The 10,870-nt window shown below is 39.9% G+C and overlaps 1 long non-coding RNA gene across 1 annotated transcript; it reads right to left on the bottom strand.

Annotated features, from left to right (window-relative positions):
* Window positions 1-1,744: 1,744 nt before the first annotated feature.
* LOC136355517 (uncharacterized) lies at window positions 1,745-8,624 on the bottom strand. The gene is made up of 2 exons (XR_010739790.1): window positions 2,741-8,624; window positions 1,745-2,653 (listed from the first exon to the last, which is right to left on the bottom strand). It is a non-coding gene; the product is annotated as an uncharacterized lncRNA (long non-coding RNA).
* Between the last annotated feature and the right edge of the window lie 2,246 nt (window positions 8,625-10,870).

Genomic DNA, 10,870 nt, shown 5'->3' with positions numbered 1-10,870 from the left:
TTCATTATTTCATCATCAATTGACATAGCTATATCGTCGTCCTACAGTGGCACATTGCATAAGAACTTTTATGTTGACACTGTATAACTACTGTTGTAATTAAGTTTCATGCTAAACTAGACTTTTTGGTATTTCCAGGTCGATCACAGAGAGGAGTCAAGATGGTGGGGCCCGCCAGTGGATCCCACAGTCTTTCTTTTCCTCTCTTTCTTTTATTTTTTCTCTCTCTCTCTTATCCTTCCCTTCTCTCGGTTCCTTTTCCTGCTCTCTCGATTTCTTCTCTGTTTTCTCTCTCGTTCTCTTCTCTGCCTTTGGCTCCTTCACGCGCGCCCGAGAGGAGAGAGGCGCCGGAGATGGCGGCCTGGCGCAGGGCGGCGGTGGGGGAAGGAGAGAGGAGAAAGGGGCGGCATCGGTGGGGAGGAGGAGGCTGGGGCGGTGCGGCGGCGCTCGGTGCTTGGCTCGGTGGCACGGAAGCCGGCGATGGAGCATGGGGGAGGGAAGGTGGCCGGCTGCGACGAAGGCCGTCGGGGCGAAGGAGGTTGCGGCCGGCGTCGGCGACCTGGTGGCGGCGCCCAACATGGCGCGGCGGTGCCCTAGCGCCGATGAAGACGACGATGCGGTCAGGCCTAGTTGGCTTCTTTATTCGGAATGGGCTGCTCCTTAATGCCTAATGGGCTCCTCCTCCTGCTAGCCAGGCCCAGCCGACTTCCTTCTTCGGAATTTTGTCGGAAATTTGACGGAAATTACCGATAAAAAACGGTTACCGACAAAACGGTCGGAAAAAACCCCATATCATTTCCGCTACCATTTCCGAAAAAGATTACCGTTTCCATTTCCGATACCGACAATTACCGATACCGATTGAAACGGTCGGTGCAAACCGGAAACGGTAGCCGGAATTCTCGGAAATTTCCGTACCGTTTTCACCCCTAGTTGGCATGCCAGATAGACAAAAGTGGCAAATAATTAAGATGCCACCATCTTAGAGGGGAAAAAAATTAAGCAGGGCAAAAAAAAATTTAAGTACAAACCTTTTGAAGGATATTTAAATAATTGGTAAATCTAAAAGTGGCAAATAGTTAAATTTCTGGACGGAAGGGTAGAGGGGATTATGGTGATGGGAGAGGATCCATCCAATCCCTCCCTGGTGACGTTTCCCGGGAAAATCCTCCCCACGTGCCTACCAAGGCCTTATAGGCCGAGGAGGACGGGAACGGCAGGGAGAAGCTTGCCGGCCGGCCGGCCGTGGTGGAGTTGTTGCACTTGAAACCGACGATTGAAAGCTCCGCTGAAAGGGATTTTATGGGGGTAATAATGCCCACGACCACAATGCCAGGAAACAATTTTTGCAATCAATCGGAAGTGGAAACGAGCGAGGAGGTGGATGGGCGTGGTGGCGGCACTCGGGTTCGGCCGGGGGAGAGAGGAACAGGCGCGGCTGGAGGAAGACGATGACGCGTCGCCTTCTTGGGCCGGCTGGTCCGCGCAGGGGCGAGCGGCGTGGGCCGACAGGGTGGACGCAGACCACGTGCGGGAGAGGAGGGGGGAAGGGGAGCTGGGCCACTGTGGCTGCGGGCCGAGGAGGCTAGGGGCGGCTGCGGCCCAACGGGGAGAAGGAGACCCACGAGGGATGGGAGAAGAGGGAAAAAGTACACCAGAGTTCATCATTCAGATTTCTGAAGGAACAATCTTTTTGCAGACTTCAGTTGCGACAGAGACAAGATATTTGCAGACAAGGCAGGAATGGAGTAAAAACACCTTGCAAATTCGATGATTTTTTACTGTACACATATTACAGGACTGATGTTACATTATCTCTATTCGCTCATGGCGGATAATCTGTATTTAATTACCCTTCCATATCTCAGGTTCATCTCTCTACATACAAGATGGCATACATGCACTGACAACGAAGAACTAATATGCATGTACAGACTTCTTGCTTTCACATATATAATCCTTTCTTCGATAAGCTGAACTCCGGACGAGTACCAGCACCGCCATTGACGATGGAGCTCATCGTCGTCGTCATCTTGTCAGCCTTGTGATGAGGAAGACAAGAACCTCAACATCGAGGCTGCAATCTTTTCACTCCCCAGTCTTTTCCATTGTCTCGTCTTTGATGCAGTAGCAGGGAATGAAGCGAAATGCACTCGGATTTAGATTAAATGCATTCACTTTGAGCTCTTCTTCCCCCGCCATCTTTTCCGGCATTTCTCCTCACCAACCTTCTGAATATTTACCTTGGTCTCCTTCAACCGAGACTTGTAGTCTTTCTTCCATGTCGCGAATTGGTCCTTGATCTTCCGGAGCTCGCCGTCTAGGTTCATGTTTGAACCAACCTGTCCGGACATCATCGTCGCCGCCACCTCATCGTCTGGCTCCTCCTCCTGCGCACTCCCGCTAGTTCTTGCAGCGCCTGGCCGACGGAGCCGCGCCGACGCTCTACAGCCGGCGGTGACGACGGAGCCGCATCCGCACGCTCCAGCAGGCGGCCCCGCCTCCTCCTCCGCGCCCCGTCGCGGCCACCGCCACCGCCGCCACGTTACCCCTTCTCCCGCGTCGCTGCCGCCACCACCGCGTTGCCCCTTCTCCCGCATTGCCGCGCCGCCGGACCTCCTCCTCTCCCGCCTCGATCGCCCCGTCGGCTGGCCTGCCCAGATGAAATTTTCTTGAAACGAGAAAAGTGGGAGAGAGAGAGAGATGGGGAAGGAGGAAGGGAGAGAGAGGGTACTCTCACACGTGGGGTTTACATGTCTCACGCTGACTTAGCTGGCCATATCGGTCTCACGCTGACTCAGCTGCCATATCGGATAAAACCGGTCAAAACTATCTAGAGTGACTTGGTTTTGTAACACCGTGTTTAGTTGTAATTTTTTTAAAAAAAAATTCCAACTTTTCCATCACATCAAAACTTTTCTACGCACATAAAAACTTCCAACTTTTCTGTTACATCGCTCCAATTTCAACCAAACTTCCAATTTTAGCGTGAACTAAACACACCCTAAGTTGAGGGATGACTTTGTAATCCGATGTAAAAATAAGGGACCTAGTATGCATTTTTTTTCAGGAGAAGAGTGGAGGGGTATAAGAAGTGGACGCTTTTGCACGGGCTGAAAGAGTAAGAGCTTTGGGTCAGATTCGGCCCAAAGAGAAGGAGAGGATTATATTTAGGTTTATCATTTTTATAAACTCGGAAATTGGTTTTTGTTGCTTTAAAACTATTAAGTTTGCTTCGAAAATTCAAGTAAAAATTGGGAAGCATGAAGAATTTAAGAAAAATAGCAGAATGGCGCATTTTAGTATGCATACATATTGGCACATTGTTCCTGCATGGTAGTGATGGTAAACTTTCTTCCGGATACTACAATTTTCAATTTGCTATTTCTCTTTTAGAGAAAAATGTTTCTGAAGGAGTAGGGAAGGAATGCCTATTTGCCTATTCTCTTTTACCATTTGTGCTCTGAATTTAAGCACTCTGATAAGGTTGTCTATTACATTTTCAGTCTGAAAAGCTATCTAAGTAGTATATATAGGGTACTTGCACAAATAGATTGTACCCTTCTTGAATAAATTCGGTTTACATTTCCAGTTATGTTTTGAACCAATAAATGAGTAGATTTATTTCTCTTGCCCCATGTATCCTCCTCCCAAAAATTCTCCTGCAGTCTGATGATCCCTCTACGGCTCTACCCCATCAATTTGTATTGATGTACATGAATCAGTCATTTCCTCCAATTTCCTTCCCACCAAACTGCAGCATTTTGGTCCAACAAAATGCATTCTAACAACATTTATATTCAGTTTGTTTATACTATCATCTACTTATATGCTTCAGTTTCCAAGGTTTCAATACCACATACTATGTGGAACAATAACTCTTCTCAACTACGTTGCTTGGTCCTACAGTTGGTATCAACACTCATCAATCTGAAACCCGCCGTCGTATCGACAGCCTCATCTTTTCGCTTATGCTTATCAGCCAAAATTTAAATTTTCAACCATAAATTTGAAATTGATTTTAACGTTTTTTCATCGAAGTTTATTTTTCAGATTTTGCTTTTAGATCGCTTAGAACACCTATATAAAAGTTTTATTCACAAATTATTTTTTTTTATAAATATGCCATTTGGCTTGTTCCATCTAAAAGACAAATGATGGGGGCCGGAATATAGTACGCCGCTTCGCCGGAAATCACCGGATGTCAAGATCACCTTGGTGTTTACTTTTATTGGGATGCATGCTACTTTGCTTGGTCTTGCGAGGCCTTAATCGCCAAGATGAATGCAGGCCGGATCTGATCGCACCATATGGTCACAACTAGGAGTGAAAACTGTACGAAAACTTTCTAGATTCCGAACCTATTTTTGAAAACGGAATCTATCAGTCAGAATTTTTCGGAAACGGAAATGAATTCAGCAATATTTTCTCGGTAACGGACTAAAAAATGAGATGGGCAGTTTCCATCGGAACTCCAGAATTGGTCAGAAACTTTTCGGAAATTTTCTCGGAATTACTGGAATTTTTGTAACTGAAATACCCTGGATTCTTTTTTCTTAAGCATTGAATATTGAATACCATGGTGTTTGGCTGTTATTTTTTTAAAAAATATTTGTTATGCAAATCTAAAATTACATAAGAATATTTTTTTCCTGCATTTAGGATTTATCAACAGCATTACTCTTTTAAAGATAGATAATTTATTCCATAGATTGTGTTTTGTGATGTACCGTTGATACTTAACAATTGGACTTATATGATTGTGTTTTATGATGAATTGTTGACCGTTGAGACTTGACAATTGGATTTATCAGTTTGAGGGGTTTTTTCCGATAAATTTTCGTTACCGTATTCGCGCCGGTTCGTTTTCGGTTTCGATAATATTCAATTCCGTTTTCGTATCCGGGGTTTCTGATTCCGATTCCGAAAAAAAATATGAAAACGAAACCGATAAAAGATGGTTTCCGTCCATTTCCGTACCATTTTCACCCCTAGTCACAACTACTGTAGAAGCATGGTTGCTCTTTATTTTTTCATCAAAAAGGAATTCAATTCAATAAGATATATGTAAAAATGCGTAAATCAGATGTATCCAATTCAACTATTATAGACCCCTTCCAACCCAACCCCTCCTCCTTGCAGCCCAACCCAATTGACCCACACCACCCATACAGCTGCTTCTTGCTAGAACTTTTTTATATTTATATTTATTTTTAAAAGATTTACAAAAATAAATTACCGTTTCAAATATTTGCAAAAATATCCTCCTCCCGCCCTCTAATAGAGAGCGATTTATGTGATGTAGCAGCACGGGGTTCAAAAATATTTGCATTTAAATCCTTCTCACCCTCTAAATGTAAAATTTTCTGCAACACATAGCATGAAGTATTTGTATGATTGTAAAATTCTCGTATGATGTCGGATGAAGTTAAAGTTTACATGAAAATTATATAGCTCGACAAGATCTACAACTTTGTAGTTGATTAATTTTTCATTAAAATAACTTATGGGTCCAAATATTCCTTATAATGTCTTAGATTTATTTTTACAAATTCTCATATCTACATTTTAAACAACCTCCGATGGAGACAAGCTCTATAGCAAAGATGTAGAGCTCGACGAGATCTATAATTTTGTACTTAGCCATTCATTCATTTAAAACTATTAAAGCATGAAATAATCAATATTAATTTTCAGATTAGTGAAAACCCACGAGAGGGGGCTAAATACAAATATAAATATAAATATTATGACCCATAAATTATTTTAATGAAAAAGTTGTCAACTACAAAGTTATAAATATCGTCGAGCTCTACAATTTTTATATAAACTTTTAACTTCATCCGACATCATATGAGAATTTTACAATTAGTACAAAACTACGTCTTATGTGTTGTAGAAAATTTTACATTTAGGCCCTTCTCTCCCTCTATTAGGGTGGGCGGGAGGAGTATATTTTTGCCAAACTTTAAAATGGTAATTTATTTTTTAAATATTTTTAAAAATAAATATAAATATAAAAAAAAATTCCTTCTTGCTACACCAAGAGATAACTCGTACCACTACCAAGCCAAATTGTATATACTAATGTCCATTCGTTTCGATTTTGGTCTTTCTGCTAGTTCTAGAAAAACCATAGCAATCCTTCCGTCAACCTAAAAGAATGGAAAACTCACTCTCTCTATCTATATATATCTTTATTCAAGTATCGATCTTATTTTCCCATAATTAAAGAGTTCTCCATAGAGCATATTAAATATATAGAAAAGAGAGAAACCACAAATAAAACATGAATTATCAACGACGACAGCTAGTGACACTACTATACAAATGATTTTTGTGAATGAGACCCCTTTAAATTGCAAGTGGACCATAATTAACCGTGTCATGTACGGCTCCTTAAAATGCATGTATGCAAAAATCAATTTTCGCAAGCGGACCTCTTAACTTACTCACATAAAAAAATGAGCATATTTTCACATGTGGATCTTTTAAAGGACCGCATGAGAAAATATATTTTGGTGGGCAGGCCTCTTAAGGGGATCCGCTAGAATTCTAACTTGCCTTCTTTTCCCTCTCAACACTACAATTTTTTCCAAGTCCCTTATTATCTCCCCTCCTCTCCAACCTCCTCTCCCTCATTCACACCTCCTCTCTCTCTCTCTCTCATTTCTCATTCCTCCCCTCTCTCATTCCAAAGCGGCGGCGACGACTCGGTAGTGGGTAGCGGCTGGTGGCTCGGTAGCGGGCGACGCCCGGGCTCGGTGGTGTCATCGCCCACTCGGATTTGGCGACGGTGGCTGTCCCCCACCTAGCCTCGCACGGATCCAGCGGCGGTGGAAGGAGCGGGGCCCCACGCGAACTCGGTGATGGCGATAGCTTGCGGCAGTGGACGACGATCGGCTCGACAGCAGGCGACGGGCTCGGCGGGGGCTGTCCCTCACCTGGCTCCGCACGGATCTGGCAGTGACGACGAGAGGAGCCTAACCCCACACATACTCGGCGACAGTGACGGCGGGCGGCAGCACCGACGACAACGAGCGTCGACGGCAAGATGTTTTGATTTTTGAGATTTTTGTTTTTTTTTGGTTTTTTGTTTTTGCGTGAGGACGACATAAGCACCCACACGCGAAAATCAAATTACCGCATGCGGTTGCGCCACCTGCATGAAAAAATAGCGATTTTTGCAGACATTTTAGGGCAGATGAGCGGCTCAACCACACGCAAAAATAGGAACCGACCGTTTGGAAAAATGGTTTTTTAAGTAGTGTGAGGAGTTAACGTGCAGCTCTTTTGCTCTACAAGGGCTTCGAGGAGTCTAAAATTTGAAATTAATAAAAATTGAATTGTTTCGTGTTTGGAGACTCAATTATAGAGTTGGCATTATTTAATAAAAAAATTGTTAATAATACGTAGTTGTACGCGGTTTTGGGGTCCCAATTACATCATTTTTCTTGTTTTAATAATTTTATAAAATTGAAAATTGTAATTATTTTGTTCTACTTCAGTATAGACTATCAGTTACAGATTTTTTTTTATGTTTTAATAGTTCATAGTTAATATATGCCAACTTGTCATAATTAAGCCCATAGCTTATAATAGATGAGCTCTAAATTACCCAACATTCAGAACAGTTGGGTTTTTAATATGCAGAACGATGTTAAATGCAAATCTACAGCCATAACAATACAATTCATCCAAGATCTTCCCGTCTAATTATGTGTGAGCTACTACGAAGTGCCTAACTAGTATAGTTATAAACTTGTGTGAAGTTAGAAGCATAACCGTATATATAATCCCTCTATTTTCCTTTACATGGCATACGTTAGTTTAATTTTGAAATAATGGAGTATTACTTATCATAAGAGGGAACAATCTTTTTAGGAGCACACACAGGTTGGGGGGGGGGAGGGGGGGATTAGAATGAAAAGAGCTCAAAAAATATTTTATTATGCAGAAAAATATAATAAAAGCATCCCAAAACACATAATTAAGATAGATACATGCTCCCACCGGTCACAAATATTAATTTAACATTTGTAATAAGATTTTTTTCAAATTTTGACCGTCACCAATAAGTACTGTTGTAATCTCATAAACTTATTAGATCTTATAATATTTATCTAATATAAAATTATGATTTAAGCCATGCATTGGACCTTGAAAAAAAAAATCTAACTTCATATATTATCTGCTAGAGGAAGTACTTGGTTCAGAGAGATCAGTGTAACTTATTGTTGAGGATGCAACCAGCACAAATTTATAGATTTAAACAAATCCTCCTTCCAGTAGGTAAAGTATAGTAGTTCCTAATTAATGAATACCTGAAGAGATGTTATTAGTAAGCAAACCAGAAACTACATCTTGAAATAAGCCATGCATCAGACCTACAACTTGGATGGAAAATGTCAGAAGACTCAGGATCGCAAGATAAATATATATATAATTATATAGCTATATATATTCAACTTAATTCCTTCCGCAAACCTATAAAAACACTCCAGCATGGAAAAAATTGCAGATTTAACTGTGAACATCATGCACAATACATAGTACTACTTCTAAAGCAGCTAGTCTGTGTGACTCGTGAACCCCAGAAAAGATGAAGCATATATATATATATATATATATATATATATATATATATATATATATATATATATATATATATATATATATATATATATATATATATATATATATATATATATATATATATATATATATATATATATATATATATATATATATATATATATATATATATATAGGACACTCATATGGGGCACCATGGTGCCCGGGCACCATGGTATCTAATGCACAAAATCACTCAAATTTTTTAAAATTTTCAAATTGTGAGTATATACCTAGTTATAATAATTTGATTCATACCTATACTTATCAACAAAACAACTCAAATTTAACTTTATTTCACAATACATGATTACATACCTAACTAATTATATGTATGGATGCTATATACCTAGAATCAAAATCTAACAAAAACAAGTTCAAATTCAGTTCAAACTTGCTTTAAACTAGTTAGTAAAGTAGTTAATGTTAATACCTAGGTAATTGAAAAAGTTTCATACTCATTTGAATTGGGTATATACTCAATTTCAACAATGGTGCCCGGGCACCATGGAGCACCAAACAAATTTACTATATATATATATATATATATATATATATATATATATATATATATATATATATATATATATATATATATATATATATATATATATATATATATATATATATATATATATATATATATATATATATATATATATATATATATATATATATATATATATATATATATATATATATATATATATATATATATATATATATATAACACCTTTAATTTGGGAACTGATCCGACGAACTCGACGAGGTAGGAAGATCGGAGAGGGGACATATGCTTGAGCATGACACAGTACATGAAGTAAGGAAGCAAGGAGAGATATTGACGCGGCTCAATCCAAGAAACATGGCTGCATGCGCTAGATCGGTCGAGGTGCCTGTAATCAGCCATGCCTTCGGATTGAGGCACGCCAATACCTCTTTTTACCCAAGCAAAAAGACCGCAACAAGCCTAGCAGCTCTCTTTCTTCCTCTTCCAAGCTTACTGGTCATCTCCCTCTCGATATATCTAGCTATCATCAAACCAAAGCAGCAAAAACAAACAAGCCGGGATTGCTAGATCCACAGAACTATTAACTTGTATATGTGCATAAACATCTGAGACAGATCAGAGAGAAAGAGAGAGGGAGATGACAAAATGTGTAGGTGGTGGATAGGTATAGTAATAACGCAAGTAATGTTGCATGGTGATGTCTTTAGAGCTATAGCTTAAACTACTACCCTTCTCCTACTCCAAGAGAAAGCGATGTTTGGGGATTATATAGGCGGGGCAAGAGAGGAGAGGAGGGGGGTCGGGACTAGCTTATCTACTCTCTCCGTCCTAAAATATAGCTATTTTTAGCACAGTGTCTTGTCCTAAAATGAAGCTATTTCTTCACCTACCTCCTCCTCTCAATCAATCACAACCATTCTTCTTCACCTACTTTCTCTTTTCAACCAATCACACACTTTCTCCAATCATTCTCACCTACTTTCTTAATACCCATGCTAACATCAAAAATGGCTTCATTTTAGGACGAAGGAAGTATTATTCTATGCCACACCATGATGCGACCTTTTTTTTCACTTGGCCCCCAAAAGGGGGCAGAAAAGGAAGGGCAGGATGCAATCGAGGGAGATGTTGTTTGGAAGTGCTACAGCAACCTCGGTTGGTGCCGTTGATGCCTGCTGCCGGAGATTATTCATCATGATCTCATTTTGTTTCCAAAACATTTTTCTCTCCAAGTTCCGGAACGGGCCGGCAAAGAGTATATGCTAGTCGTCCTATATAATTCTGGTTCAGCTGGGAGCAGGAGAAGTTTCAGATGGAAACAGATCAAATTAAGACAAGTGCCAAATAAATAAAAGCTACTACTACTAGTTTAAGACCTCAATGTGTGACGGATAAAAGCTACTACTACTATTGTCATGGTTCTACTATAAACATATTAAAGTAAGTGCTGCTCTTTTTAGAGCAAATTATATTATGCTATATGCAGTTTGTCACAAAATTAGTTTCTAAATTCTTGCCAAGTAGAGTTCCCCAACATACTATTCTATACAGTTTATATATATATTAGAATTATATATCATGCAAACTATTGCATGCCATGCATGGTTTATTAATTTCTTTATTGAAATCTTTTACTATATGCCATTATGTTGTCAACTACCTCCATGTCATCCGCCGGCCAGGTCAAGCAATGAATTAGCATATTTAATAGTGTCCTCTTTTGTT

This window comes from Oryza sativa, chromosome 3, assembly GCF_034140825.1.
Source record: "Oryza sativa Japonica Group chromosome 3, ASM3414082v1".
Lineage (NCBI taxonomy): Eukaryota > Viridiplantae > Streptophyta > Magnoliopsida > Poales > Poaceae > Oryza > Oryza sativa.
This window is presented reverse-complemented; position numbering and strand designations above follow the sequence as displayed.